This window comes from Rhipicephalus microplus, chromosome X (genome assembly GCF_043290135.1).
Source record: "Rhipicephalus microplus isolate Deutch F79 chromosome X, USDA_Rmic, whole genome shotgun sequence".
Classification (NCBI taxonomy): Eukaryota; Metazoa; Arthropoda; class Arachnida; order Ixodida; family Ixodidae; genus Rhipicephalus; species Rhipicephalus microplus.
In genome coordinates, this window is record NC_134710.1 from 363,222,565 (window position 1) to 363,237,911 (window position 15,347).

A 15,347-nucleotide genomic window follows, 5' to 3' on the forward strand; every position below is an offset into this window, starting at 1 on the left:
AAGAAATGATAGTGGCACCATCTGAATACAGAGATGATTCTGGGAGAAGAATGCAGCTCTATTCCTGTAACAACCCTTTCCCATGTAGTACAACCTGGAAGCTAACCAATAATCTCTCGCATACCACCTGAAGGTATCCAGTCTGCCACAACGAGACCCTCGTATTTAATTAATAAAATAAGGATAATTTTAGTGCTTATTTGCCTGCGTTAGGTATTTTCATTAGAACTAATAGACAAGCTGGTGGAGCATCGGACTCAATATTCGAAGTTGGCAGGCTTCGAACACTGTAGGCATCCAAAGATGTACAAATGTGTTCTATAGGCTGTTGTGGACCGGGGCCTACCCGGTCTCTTGTGGTAGCGTGGTGTAACTTCGGGTTGAGGAAACTAATGCTGACAAGATGGGGATACGAAAAACAAACAGGTTTATGGGACAATTTACAATTATTTACAGCATGAGGTAGGAGTTCACAAACCCCGAGCGTGGTGGTTGAACCGTTACAAGGTTCAGAGCCACGTCCTTCATTCTGCAGCGTCGTTTTTAAACCCTGTCGGGCTCCTCCTCCTTCATTGGAACGTCAATCACACACACACAATACACCGCCCACAGTGCATAATTCAGTAGCACATGGTCCGCCGAATAGTCATTGCCCCTCTTGATGCAATGCTCTGAGGATAGAGCAAATGGGGTTCCTTCCCGGAACAATTCGGCGGTTGGGTTGCTTCTTCCACCTTTCCTAGGAAGAGCAGCCAAGGAGTAAACACTTGAATCGCGAAGACACGCACACTGTGCGGTTGTTCTGCTTCGCCGTCTGCTTGCTGCAGTCGGTCTCAATCTCGAAGCTTTACTACTGCAGCGCTTAAGTTGCGGCACATTTACTGCACGTCCAACGGAGCTATTGCAGGCCGCTCGTCAACTACCCGAAAGAGAACTTGGTGCACACTCTTGCAAAAACTAAAGAACAAACAAAATAGTTATACAGTAGGTGCACGCGTTGAATTGAAAAATAAACCAATGAGTGCGTGTTATATTTTGCTGTACACTACAGTTCAGAGATAGGAGACAAGCTGACATGTCTATAGAGTGACCATGGTTGCATATTGACCTTTATTTCTTCGCATAAAACTCACTCAGACTACAAGGAGGTGGGGGGGGGGTATGTTTCTTGAAACAAGTTCGATGATTATATCGATGCATTGATATTGTCATGGGGTCGTGACGTGCTGAAGGCACGAGTAAGGATGGTCAGATCAAGCAGTTTATTTGGGCGAACCTGTGCCTAGTAAACGAAAAATGAGGTTACAGTAGCAGACTTGCACTGATAGCGGTGAATGCAGCGTCGTCTGTCGATCAACTGGCAAGCGGCGAAGCGTGTCGGCATTTACGCACTCGCTATCAAACATTCTAGCGTTATCGCTAGCGGCGACGTAGATTCCAGAATAATCTTCAATGCTCACAAAGTGGGCATAATCTCAACAAAATGATGTACTGCCGTCCCAAAGCCTCTCGAACACTGTAGCTGCAGTTTGCGCTCAATACAGCGCACCAGGCTCATAAGAAAACTTGAGGAAGGAAACGTGGCAGTATATTTTGATACAGGGTAACTCTCAAGCTAAAACGTTGCCGCAATTTCAATCGAGGCGGAAGTATTTGAGACTTGTGTACTTAGATATGCGGTAATGTTAAAGAAATCCAGGTGATCGATATTTCTGGCGCCCTCCACAACAGCGTTTCTCACAATCGTACCATGGTTTTGAGACTTAAACCCCATCAGTTGTTATAGAAGCTGATAGATCTCAACGATAAGTGCAGACCCACCAGTGTATTTGGCCCAGCCTACCACAACTCAGTGCGACTGTTGATAGAAATTGTCGCTCATGGCTTAATGCTTGATTTCACATGCAAAGGCCCATGTCAAACAGCCCTATTACATCTTCACTGATACAATTCTTTTTGCACAAACTTCAATTTAGTGTAATTTCTGAGAAGCGCATGAGGATGACGAGCAAGACCAGTACGCAATTATTCGATTCAATTTTAAATGCCCTTCATTGGATATACGTTCTTAGCGAAGGAATATCGAACAAAATGACAAAGATTTCCGCGAGGATGCGACTGTCAAGCCCACTAAATGCGTCACGTAAAATAACAATCAAGATCAGATACACCAGATTTCTCAGTGTTCTCGGAACGGTATTTTTTTTTTTTGTGGCAGTGTGAATGGCACCAAACTTCTCGGGATCATTCGCGTTTCCGTCTATATTCTCGGAACTGCTCAAGTACACGCCTTCTGCGCCCCTAGAGTACAAGGCAGCGCCTAGTTTGCTTTTGTGTTTCCCTGATAGTGCAGTCTGCTTATGTTAGGTATCCACACTGCCCTGTGACTTCTTCTTCCCTGTAGGAACTGTCTGAATGCGACAAAGAAACACAGGTAACTGCCAGGTTTCCTCACCAACCAGCTGGCGTATACACCATGTTAAACCCCCCCCCCCCCCTTATCCTAGCAAAACTCTTGAGTCGCAACGGAGGCCACATTATTTCGTGCGAGTCACCGCGTTCGCTCGACGGGATGACGCATCTTGCGCCTGTGTCAGCACAACCCAGAAGTGGGTTGAGAGAGAAAGAGAGAAAGTAAATGTTTATAAAGTTCGATTCGATCCTAATCTTGGGGAAATGGAGGCATCAGAGGCATGGAGTGCTCTCGCATGTGGTTTTGTAAGCCGAGATTATGCGCTTCCACCAACAACGCCACGGCCGAATTGGAAGACACAGCAGAAGTGCAGAAGCGACTTGAAAGGCCGCAGAAAAAAAAATGCACTCATGCACTTTTCTTGGAAGGCAGCAGACCGGCTATATACTGTGGGCGCTCTTGCTGGATCGTGTTCCTATGCTGTTTTCGGAAAAATAAGAAGACAAAAAATACTGATGTTTCTTACTAGGATAGGAGCCCTAATCACATTGTAGTATAGGTGTGGTGTACGCTCACGCGGCTTCTGCCGAGGTAAGCCATTTTGGCCGGTCTCGAGCGACGGCGTGTCGATTTGAATGACAACAGCGGGGTTGTTGCAAACATGCGCTTCTCCTCCCTTATTTATTCCAACTACAAAGTGCTCACGGTGATTTTTTTTGTTTTTTTAAAAAATACCACTTGTGAGGTCGGAAAATAAGCCGGAGGTCATATGCACCGACGGTAAGCCTCTTACCTTTGGCTCCACCCCGCTTTTCTTTCTTCTTATTTACATTCCATTGGTTCTAATAACTTCCCCTGTACCTTCCTTGGCACTACTGTCTGTTAGATCTCATTATTATTGTGTTAAAACACGGAAAAAACGAGCCCTTAGGTATACACTTCTTTCTCTTATTTTCATTGAACGAGGGTCTCGTAATGGCAGACTTGGTGTGTTTAGGTTGTATAAGAGGGAAAATTAATCAGCTGCCCGCTCATAATAAGTTCACGTGCTACGTGACGCCAAACATACGCATAAGAGTGTTTTCACACTCGTTGTTTGGCTTATAGATGGCGCTGACTGTCACTCCTACTTCTAAATTCACATATAAGCCCTAAAAAGTGGATGGAGGGAAGGCCGCTGTGGTAGCTCAGTGGTTAGAACATCAAACGCGTTATTCGAAGGTCGTAGGTTCGATTCATGCCCACGGTTGGTTATTTTTTCATCCACTTTTCATTCTTCTTATTTACATTCCATTGGTTCTAATAACTTCCCCTGTACCTTTCTTGGCATTTCTGTCTGTTAGATCTCATTAATATTGTGTTAAAACACGAAAAAAACGAGCCCTTAGGTATACACTTCTTTCCCTTATATATATATATATATATATATATATATATATATATATATATTTAATCTGCACGCTTCGGTGGACAGATAATATTAAGATTCTCGCGGGGAGAGCGTGGCCACAGCATGCACAGCACCAGTTTACATGGTGAAAAATGGGAGAGGCTTTCGCCGTACAGCTCGTGTAGTCAGTCTGATGATGATGATACGTGGCTTGATCCACTGTCTGGCGCGGACATTAAAATATCAAGGACCTCTAGGTTTGTAAAACAATTGTGTGACACTTGAAAGCGATACCTCAAAGAACACACACGAACATATTGAGCGCTTGAGTTGTTTGTGTGTCTTGGCGGTGTCCATTGCAGGTGTCACGCAATTAATTTCCAGCGATGAATTGACAAACTAGACTGTGAAGACACCCTAGGTTTGGCTTTTGCCAAAGCCCACTTTGCGTGTTGTTCACAGGGTGGTCTTGCGAATCCCACTACTTGGGCAGTCTAAACTCTTTTGGTTTGATGGAGAGAGGTGTCTTCGAAACGTATTTCATCTCAGTAGAGGAAGATGTACGCATTCTAGGTGACTTTGCGCATACCTCAACCAGGAGCTACTCATCTTCTTCAATAGTTGAGCATCTTCAAGGCTTTTACTCCTGTAGGCATCCAGCACAGCGCTTCAAAAATTCTGGTGGTCGTCATGTGTGTTTCGCAAAAACGTGCTGACGCGATGGACACGCTACACCGCAAAGATCAGCCGAGTGGACATACACTTCGCTCTGTAAGCGCACCGGCTGCCTCAGCGTACGGCGCGTGCGCAGTGCCAACACCGATCACTTGCTCCGGGCCTTGGACTATGATTCCACTCACCTGTGAGTCTGTTCGTGCCAGTACATTGTACACGTGTGTAGCTTCGATTTTTTATGTGTTTATTACACTCGTAATTGAAAGTTGCTGTTCATTGCCGAATCTAAGAGCTAAACTTTGTTCAGTTGACTTGCGAGTGGCTTTGAGATTCGGCGGTGAGAAGTCAGCCATGATACCTTAATTGTGGTTTGTAACACCGAATCTCTTTAGCACATTCAACAGCTCAAGCAAGGTTCTTGTTTTTGCCGAAAACCGTGCTTGCGCTGTGAAAATCAGCCTCTTGATTTTTTTTTTCAGAATGCAAGCAGAGCTCCTATTGTTAACAACAATTTACCAACGGTTGGGCAACTCACCGCACGAGTCCAGTTGGAGTCCTCTTAGGTCGCCACTAAAACAGGTTAACCTAAAGAACAGAGAGAGAGAAAGAATGTGGAAGCATGTGTAAGTTAAATCAGTAGGCTGTCTTGCTGTACGAATAGTTAAAAGAAAGAACGATTTGATATCTGCAACATTGACGGTCGACACGTGCCCAGTTACAGGCGAACCGATTAACAGGGTCACCATAATAACCTGACTGAACTTCGCAATATTTTTTTTGTTCCTACTGTACAACCATTCCGTATAACGTTCTTCTGTATGCATACCCTACGAACGTAAGCCGGTTGCTATCCTCGTGAACTTTAGACAATTTTTTTGTTACACTTCCGGCGCTGCCATTTGCAGGGGTAGAAAAAATACATGTTTTTGCGTTTACAAAACTCTACCACAAACATTTTCTCAAAATATTGCTAGAACAGGCCCACAGATGGCCACTGTTTTTTTTTTCTTCCGCCTTGCTGCGGGTATTGATCAAAATTTAATTACTTGAGAGAACTTCAAATAGAAGGTCGCACTGATATGACCCTGATTTAAATGCAATGAGACACATAACTAATAATTTATACAATATAATTGGCCTATTTTGGTCCTGCGTCAACGGGATACAGACGTGGTTTATAGTTAAAACTTCAATTGAGCTGAATAAAACTTGCCTTTTAGAAGGAACGCTGCATCGTTGCGACTGAATTCAGCAAAATTTTTATTTAGGTGTCATGTGGTTTTAAGAAAAAATTTTCAAGTTGGTAAGAAAAATAAAGCCTCGAACTTAGGAAATCTGTAGCTATGCATCAAAATTATTTAACCGAAGGTCGATGCCATATATATTGGTGGACTAAGTACGTTATACGAGTGGACAAATTTCATAAGTGAATAAACTCGTGTAATACACAAGCTTGCTGCAATGTTCCTGATGTTTTGGGGGAATTAGTGGTATTATTTCAAAGTATGCAAATAATCAATTTCGTCTCTCTGGGATGTGCTATTAGGAGCAGTTTGAGGAATTGTGATATCATTGTTTCTTATTGCCGACTTGTAGAGTTCCTCACTTAATAGCTGACTTCCTAATTTTTTAATGCTATACTCAAGGAATGTCTTCAAATAAGGGAAGGCTCATACCCTAAATAATACCTCTTGTTCTACATACGGTACAATGCTTTTACCTAAAAGAAACCTCTTTGTATTATTGAAGTTGGCATAGAAAAACAATAGATTCACTACCATTCGTTTAGCTGCTAGCTTTGAAAATTTTATCCATTCTGTGTGTAAAATCAAATGATTGGTTTCACCATGACACTTTGTACGCAACGTACGTGAATAATCGACCCGCTTAATCTTCTCTCGCAGGCTGTGTAATCTAGAAAGATGATCCTCAATGTAGAAACTGAACATTAGAAACATTCATAAGAGTGTGCACGAGGGGGGCGGGGAATGGCCGCCCTCCTCTCTAGTTACTAAGAGGTGGGGGGCGTGAAATCTTCCCCGCACATTGACTTAGTAGGAAGAGGGAGGCACTGCGGTTAAAATTCGCTTCCCCCCCCCTACCCGCTGATTCGGAAAGCTTATGACGACAATCATGTGCTGATCTGAGAGACATTCGCGACCCATAAAGAAACAGTGCCCATGCTTCTCGCACCGCAAATGCTTTTTCTGTAGTTTAGATACACTGGTCTCATTAAGCATCTATGAATAACAAAAAAGACGGGAAACGGCCAATTGCGCAGCAGCAGTGCGTTTACATTCCCCAACACACAAATACGCCATCGCCGCTAATGAAGTGTCTGCTTATTCAAATATTAGTAGCAATAAAGTACTATGGATAATATTCCTAATAAATAACAATATGAAAGTAATAATTTCAATAATATTCATATTTTCGGGCGTACTGCGTGCCAGAATCATTACGGGATTATAAGGCGCGCCGTAGACAAGGCCTCCGGAAAGTGCGACCACCTGGAGTTCTTTGCGTGCACTTGGGCATGAATACACGGGCCTCTAGCATTTCTGGCTTCCACCTAAAATGTAGCCACCGCGGCCAGCATTGAACTTGCGACCTTTGGGTCAGCACCTGAGAACCAAGGCACCGGCTGTCCGTCCGCTTATGTAGCTTCGGTTGGTGCTTATCCTCTAAAAACAACTACTTCAAAAGATCAAGACAATCTCTTCTCCGTGTTCCGCGTGCGTAATCAAAATTTAGCTTGCGATAGAAACCTCAGAAAAGAGTAAAAGCAGCATGCATTCTTTCCTCTTGCTGACGAATAGTAGGTGGACGCGGTGTATGCGGCACCTGCAGAAGAAAGGTAAGCATTTTTCACATGCACGAAAACAAATAAATCCGAGCACTTGGATTTTTTTCGCTTTATAGTGCTGCTTCTACTGAGTGAATGCGACTTTAGAATGGCGTAGACGTTTTGAGGCAATGCAATGTGTTCATAGCCACTGGAGAAGCCTGGAAAGTCGTAATTGAGCACAGCGAAGAAGTATGACCTTGTTTCTGTCATGACGGGTTATTACAGCGAGTGAGTGAGAATTGATACACTGCATTTGGGACCTATAGGGAGCGTCTTGAAAGTTGCACACAGCGCCACTTGTGGTGGGGTAGACGTGCAACGTTGAGACTCTTAGCAGACAGTAGCACCTCATTGCTTTGATATGGCGGCACAAGTACCTGATGCCGGCACGTCATTGCTTCGAGCAGAATTTAAAGATATCGTACAGTGATATTCTTTTGCAATACCACCATGAACAAATGGATAAACCTTCACAAAAGCAGCTGCATTTCCCACGTTAGTGATCGCTTTGCTGCCCTTCATCAGTATACTGACAACTAAATTCGTGCGTCAGGTGTGCTTATTGCAAGATGCTTACTTGATAACTGTCACAGCAAGCTGACATTCTTAAACATTTCGAATGTTTTTGATGAGTGCCCGTGCACTACCGACGTACTTGCAAAATACTCATAGCATTGAGATATATCGGTGGCTCCACCGACTCACCGTAGCAATTATGGTGAGTGGCCGGGCAGAGTGCTTGTTTGTTGCGGCTTCGTATCACGGCGATTTTCAGCAATCGAGTCTCGCAAAATGCTTTGCTTGAAATTGTCGCGGCATTATCATCACTCATCATGATCATGGTCTTTACCCCGCCACTCGCGCAGTTTATGCCAAGATCTGGAGGCGCAGGCGATAGAGAGTACGCGCTAAGATTTAAACCAGAGAGGACGCCATATCCCCGTTTCGTCTTTCGCTTCACCTCGAAAAATGTCGACGACGACGGCACGGTCACTCCTCCGGCCACAGTCACGTCTCTCACTACAACATCCTGCGCTGTTCATATTGCAAAACGAAACAAACACTGCCCCACCGTGGTGGTCTAGTGGCTAAGGCACTCGGCTGCTGACCCGCAGGTCGCGAGATCTAATCCCGGCTGTGGCGGCTGCATTTCCGATGGAGGCGGAAATGTTGTAAGACAGTGTGCTCAGATTTGGGTACACGTTAAAAAACCCCAGGTAGTTGAAATTTTCGGAGTCCTCCACTACAGCGTCTCTCTTAATCATATCTTGATTTTGGGACGTTAAACCCCACAAATCAATCAAATCAATCAAAACAAACACTGACATGTACATTCTTCACTACAGCATTCGAAAAGATTCGTTTTTTGCACTGTAGTTCTGCTACTATACGCCCGGCGTCATTTCTTTCTAACATGCAGGTTGTTAACGAATAAAAGAAAAAAAAAAGACCTCTAGGTGAATCCTTACGAAGAATGAGATTCAATTTATCACTTACGATGTTTTTACTTTTGAGGCTACAGCACTGGGTTATAGCCATCGGATCGTTTGTCATGCCTTATGGCACCAACCATTTCATGGTTGATCTTTGCGCCAGATAATAAGAGTCAACAAACCAGTCAACGTTTTAGCTTGATCCTATCGAGTGCACATAGCGCAGCGGAGTGGTTATGCTTGCGGTAATATGCTACGTCACTCCGTTCGCCCATTAGCTGATGGTCCTATCAACGCAGCAGAGTCAATTGGCCTCGTCTTGCAATCCCCAAAGCTGCGAAGGGTTGACGGCGGGTTAATAATTATTAAGGTCAATTAAAAACTATATCAACCATGAGTTGAATTAAAATGTCTTGAATACATTTCTTATATCACCACTTTTATGGTAGCAGGAACATCACGCAAGATTGCACCTACAAAGGAGGTGTCTCAGAGAAACTCAAACATGCAGCAGACAGACGCGAGGCGGCAAAGGGAGCCGGAACCAAACGCATTTTACGTCGCACAGCCATGATCCAAATATTTCGCTGGCCAATAAAGCACGGACGAGTCGAGAAACTCTAAAACGTCGTTGTGCACGTGTTAACACAGTCGACTACGCAACAGTTCATGATTCCGATAAACAGCGCCCCGCCGCGGTGCTACACTGGCTAAAGTACTCGGCTACTGATCAGGAGGTCGCGGGATCGAATCCTGGCTGCGACTACTACATTTGCGATGGAGACAGAAATACTGTTGCCCGTGTGCTCATATTTGGGTGGACACTGAAAAACCTCTGATGGTCGAAATTTTCGGAGCCCTCCAGTATGCGTCTCCTGTAATTATATGGTGGTTTCGGGACGTTAAACTCCGCATATCAATCACTCAAATTCGATAAACAACGTGCTAGCGAGCGTTAAGAGAGAATTTATTGTGCTCGGGCTTTCAACGAATGTCTGCTCTGAAAGCCGCGCGGCAGCACACCATTCGCCGTGCACGGAGTCAATAGTGAGCAAGACGCTGCTGACATTTCGAGGATCCGAAAGTAGGCATATTTTACTCACTGTTTGAAAAATGGGCAACAGCTGAACAGTCTTCGTAATATAGAATGTCATACCTATCACCGTTATTAAATCACCTGGAGTTGCTCCTGTAAGCTCTAAGAGAAGCTGGCAGCCCACTCGCTTCTTCAGCGCGCTTGTAGAAGCAGCGTACGTGTCCCACGTCGGATAAAGTGTGCGCTCGAGAACAGCAGCCAGGCCGGGCTAATAGTTGCCCCGGAATATCCTATTATCAGCACGCCGACACTGAGCGTTTCCGGCTGCCATCGCGGCCTCGCTAGGAGGGGTCGCTCATTAGCAAGGCGCCTAAAGAGATGGCCCACCGGAAGACCCGGGTTAGTGCACCAACTTCATACACCTGCGCGCGTACAAACGCCCGCTCGTGAGGTGCGCTAGCCCTGAGCACACAGTGCGTTGATACGCTGTCACACGTGGAAGTTGGGATAACTATACAGACTGAGCAGTGGTGCGCAGAGCGGGCAGTCGTGACAGAAGCGTCCTCAGTGGCCGTTAACAGAGACATCGCTTTCGCGGTGCAGCGCCCCATCACAGCTCCAGCCGAAGGGAAACTCATCTACCTGTCAGGTGTAAAGTACAAAAAAAAGGAGAGCTCTACCGAACCTCATTAGTTAAATTACTTCAGCATTGCATGTGTGGAGCTTTGTTTCAGTTCTTTAAATCTCGACTACAACAAAGAAATGGATATTCAAGGTGTTAAAAGCAGATATAGTTGCCCTTCGTGTTAGCGAAATACCAGATTTTGGCAAAACTGTCCATTTTCTTTCTTACTTCCTCGGTCAAAGCAGCGCAGACGGGGAGGGAATGACAGGAACAAGAGCTTATTAGAAGGACGTCGTAGCTTCTTGTCTTCGCTTGGTCCTAGGCGAATATATAGGTCCTTGGCGAATAGGAGCTTTAGACATTCGGGGAAGCACACGCGTGCACCTGAACGCGTACATGAAGAAGTGAGAAGCAATTAGATGGAAAAGCAGGTCAAATATTGTTAATTATTGTATCCAGTTGGCTACTCCGTGCGAGGACAAAGAGGCAGAAAGATGAAAAAAAAAAACGACGGCGAGTCGAAGCACACGCATAAAAGAAAGGCGCACGAGTGCCAAGAGTCATTTAAGTGAGCAGCTGGTTCCTATGGGAGGCTCATTAGCCCGCTTTTCACGGTCTGATGTCACGATACGATCACACATGCTGGCACTCGACGATAATGTGTCGGCTCGGAAAGCTGCCTAGACTTAAAAATTTAAGAACACTATGTGAATTCCACAGTGTGTTCCGCAAACTTCTGTGTAGCCTGTGCCTGAAGAAGGAGCGTCGCCGCGCGCGCCGCTGTGCCATCACGTGATTGCTGAGAGACTATGAGGGAGAGAGGCTTCAGCTGACATCGTTCAAGGGTACTGTCGGATGCTCGGACGCCGCGAGTATCCGCCTTTGAAGATCAACGAAGCTGGCATTCACTCGCTGGTGTTGTAGTCACAGACGGCGTTGTCAGCCATACCTATGCATGCAGTGAAAACAATTAGTGAGAGTACGCAAACTAAGGCGTGTTTGTTATAAATAGCTCGATGGGGCATGGTTTTAGTCGGAGATTTCATAGCACGCCAACGAGTATTCCGAGAGAGGCTCCACCAGCACTATCCCGCAGGATGGGAAGGCTCGTCGCCACGGCGTTGCACGCTGTACGAACTGAAGTCATACCGGAGTAAGGATGCCTCTGCTTAGCGCTATTCTCGAAATAATCATGTTCCTTCTCTCTCCCGGTGAGAATGACGCAGGAAGTGCAGGAAGATGCATATACATGGTAATTTTCATAATCCACATGCACGTACAGTGTCGCAACGTAGGCGAGCGTTCGATGCTCATGGTTATTTTTGAGCCATTTATATTGACCATTTCTTCAGCTTCTGGCTTGTTGACCATTAATAAATGTCGACCAGTTAGTTAATTTTCTGTATCTTTGTTGTATCTCTCATACTTAACTTGGGCTTTTTAGAACACGTTTGCTAATAGTGTATGAATAGACGCCGATTTTTAAGATCCCTTCGAGGTTGCCATATTAGGAGTCCAGTGCGCTAAAAGTCTTCTAGGAACAGTTTGGTAGCTCTTACAGCCTGCCGCACAAAAGACGTCGCATCGAAGCACTATGAGCCACGTAGCTTGTTCCAACCTATGTGGCGGCGGGTCTGCGCCAGAGTGCCAGTGTCAAACTTCATCATCGCAATATGCAGGGCGTCCCAATTAACACGCATCGTGATTTTCAAAAAGAGGAATGGCGTTACGTGAAGCAAAGATCAAGACAATTGTTTCCAATGTACTCCAGTAGTCGCTACTAATTTTTCGGTAATGACAAACATTCATTTATTCACATTCATATGTATTACTAAAAATTACTAGCCTAATTATCGAAACCTCAATGAGGCAGATGTGTGCACGTTGGAACGACTTCTGTTTGTGCTGCTTTAAACAACACAGTAGTTGCGTGTTCATTTTTTTCCTGTAAAGAAAGCCCGCGAATAACAAAAAATACGAAAGCAAACAAATTAGGCGCAATCGATCGGCGCAGCATTTGCGCACACACACACACAGACATATATATATATATATATATATATATATATATATATATATATATATATATATATATATATATATATATATATATATATATATATATATATATCATAGTTAAGCGAATTTTCTACTAAAGATAACGTTCCCAGGAGCCTTTTCTGCATCGTTTATTGTATTCTCGTCGATGCTTAAGCATCGCACTCGAAAGTGTAGTTTGTCTCAAGAATGAAGCACCCACCACGCTTGGGCACATGAATATTTCTTTTCAGCCATGAGACCCAATGCCACGGGAGATTTTTCAATGCCGTGTATTAGAATGCTGCCAGTGTAAAGCTCAGCATATGCGAGACCAATGCCCATCCAGGATTCAGTTGTAAAATAGTCCGCGTAAACTCTCTTCTCTCATTGCAGAAAGCGGCCTAGTACACGGTACCTTCAACAGCTTGTGGTATAATACTAATAGCGGCGAGTACAAATGAAGGCCCGGCCTGACGTTTAGGCGCTGGCAAAACATGGAAGGCCGATAGAAACTTGTGTAGCCCTTTCTTAGAGTACTCTACTTTCACCCAGCTCACAGCGTTACATACATAGCTAAAGTCCGCATGCTGAAGCGGCAGCGCTCACTCTCTCTTCTTTTTCTCTGAAGCACGCTCATACACGCATACAGGCTAGTTATGCGGCACGCAAGCTGGTACGCTTATTCTCATACAGTGACGCACGCACACATCACAAGGGTGAATCTGCGGGGATTTCCCAGTCGCGTTGCCCTGGAGATTTACGGCGAGGGGCAGATGAAAGTAAAGCCAGCTGGTTCCGCATGGTGTGGCGGGTTAGTGCGCCGGAGTGGAACCACACTGTGGCCGTGGTCGTAGCGCAAGTCGTTGTGGGAGCCTAGAGCGGTGAGGAGCAATAAGCACTGGCCGACCGATTTCTCGATAATAACCACACGTTGAGGCACCGTAAAGGCTCTTGCGGATAGCGAAGGCAAAGCGCGTGCAGAGGCGTCTAGTAATGATGCTAAATGTACCGAAGAAAAAAAACAGGCGGAGGCTCACTGGGATAGATTGATAGATCGCTAGTACTGTGTCGAAACCCCTATCGTATACGCTGCATCCAACACGCCACTGTATCGAGCACCGCTTGAAGAACCGTTTATACTGATCAACACTTATACGATGCCACCGCCTATAGTGTGTGAAGAAATACGTTGATTCGCCTACAAAACTACACTTACACGCTTTTTCAGGCTCAGCTCCTGAACTTTGAACACCCTTGGGATTGTTGGTTAATACATTGTACAGTGACGACTAACCGACAAACTCTTTGGTTTTGACTTCAAATGATCGGGTGTCTTAACTCTTAAAAATATATTATGACGCGGCAGTTGCTCAGCTGATAAACTTATCTTTCAGAATGCAATGACAGCCCACATTGAAGCACGTGATCACAGTAAGGCAAACAAAGACCGCGTTACGGGCAGCCATGGAATGGCAGAAAACGCTCTCTCTGGCCTTCACTAAAAGAAAGGCAGAGTCGACTTGCCTGAGTGTTTTGTAAAAGATAAGTGTAGAATGTCAAAACGTCATGTAACATATAGGTACTTTTATACACGAAGTTATCTCCTTAATCCATCCAACTAGCTGAAATATAATGCATAAAGTTATGTGCAATACACGTATTAAATGCAGAAAACAATTAGCGAGTCAGACTAGATAACTTTGCCATCTGTAGTGGCCAAACAAAGAACTGCGTAATGTTCCAAGGGTTCGGTATTTGGTGCTTTTTTCACACCTGTAGTAGACGGCAAACTCGAGCTTGGAGTAGAGCTGTCCGCTGGTACCAAAATTGCCGGTGGTGGCGCACCGGTGTTTTCTCCTGCGGCGGCGGCGTGTCAATGGCGTGAGGTCCTTCGAATCGGCGGCGGGGTGACGCGAGGCGGGGGGGGGGGGGGGGGGAATCAAGTGTGGGTAGGGATAGAAGCTCGTTTCTTGAATTTTGGAATATAAATCTGTTTCCCTGAAAGGGCGAATTAGTTTACATGATACCTGTCTTCCTTAATCTTATTTACAAATATTGCTTTCTTAATTTTTGTGAAAAGCAGTTGTAAATACAGATCTTCAGTACTTTAGAAATAAAATTTAACAAAAATTTTGTTTACAATTCATCTTTAACACGAAAGTGTTTTATGCCGGGATGCACCATGGCTCCACTGACGAATTCGCGTCACAAATAGAACTTTGTAAACTATATGCTGAAAAATTGCAAAAGAAACGAAAAGGAAAGGCTCTGTCGCTAGGCATCAAATCAGCAACCTCTCAATCCGCAGTGCGCGTTGCTTCCACTACGCCACGGAACGTATGTTGTTAGTGAGATTGCTAACAGCAAGCTATTTATATACGCCATATACCAATTGGTGGTCCTCAGAGCTTCTGAACTTCAGCGCTTTTTGTCATCAGTATCCAGATAGCGCGAATGTCTCGCGTTCGTGTGCTCTAAAGGCCGTCGCGTCTGTCGCATATTCAAGAGCCAAGCCCCACACCAAGATCGTCCTTTTATTCAGACCACTCGTGCCTCACTTCCTTCTTTTTCTTCAGTTCTCCTGCTTGTTGTCGCGCGGCCGCAATCATCCGAAAAATACTCCCAAGAGGCCAAGACGATCACGAGACAGTCTCGCTAGTCCAGATCAATTGTCTCGCTGACTTGCCTCCAGAATATATGATAACTGAACAAGTCACTTTCCTTCCCTTTCCAGAAGCTAGTCACCCTAAAGCATGCGCGCAATATCACTCTCTCCTAGGGGCGCTCACCACCGCAATCAGCTATTGTGGCATTGAACGTACGCTACCGTCAACACAGGAACTCACTTCGCAGCTCCCAGCAGCAAGGCCTTCGGCGTTCAAGCTGT

The 15,347-nt window shown here is 45.0% G+C and overlaps 1 protein-coding gene across 1 annotated transcript in view; it reads right to left on the minus strand.

Annotated features, from left to right (window-relative positions):
- The window catches only part of Ccn (cellular communication network factor protein Ccn), a 412,119-nt gene that overhangs the window by 246,342 nt on the left and 150,430 nt on the right, over positions 1 to 15,347 (minus strand). The window contains exon 2 of the mRNA XM_075879908.1: positions 5,014 to 5,063. The gene's annotated coding sequence lies outside the window, so the exon portion shown is untranslated. The remainder of the gene's footprint in view (positions 1 to 5,013; positions 5,064 to 15,347) is intronic.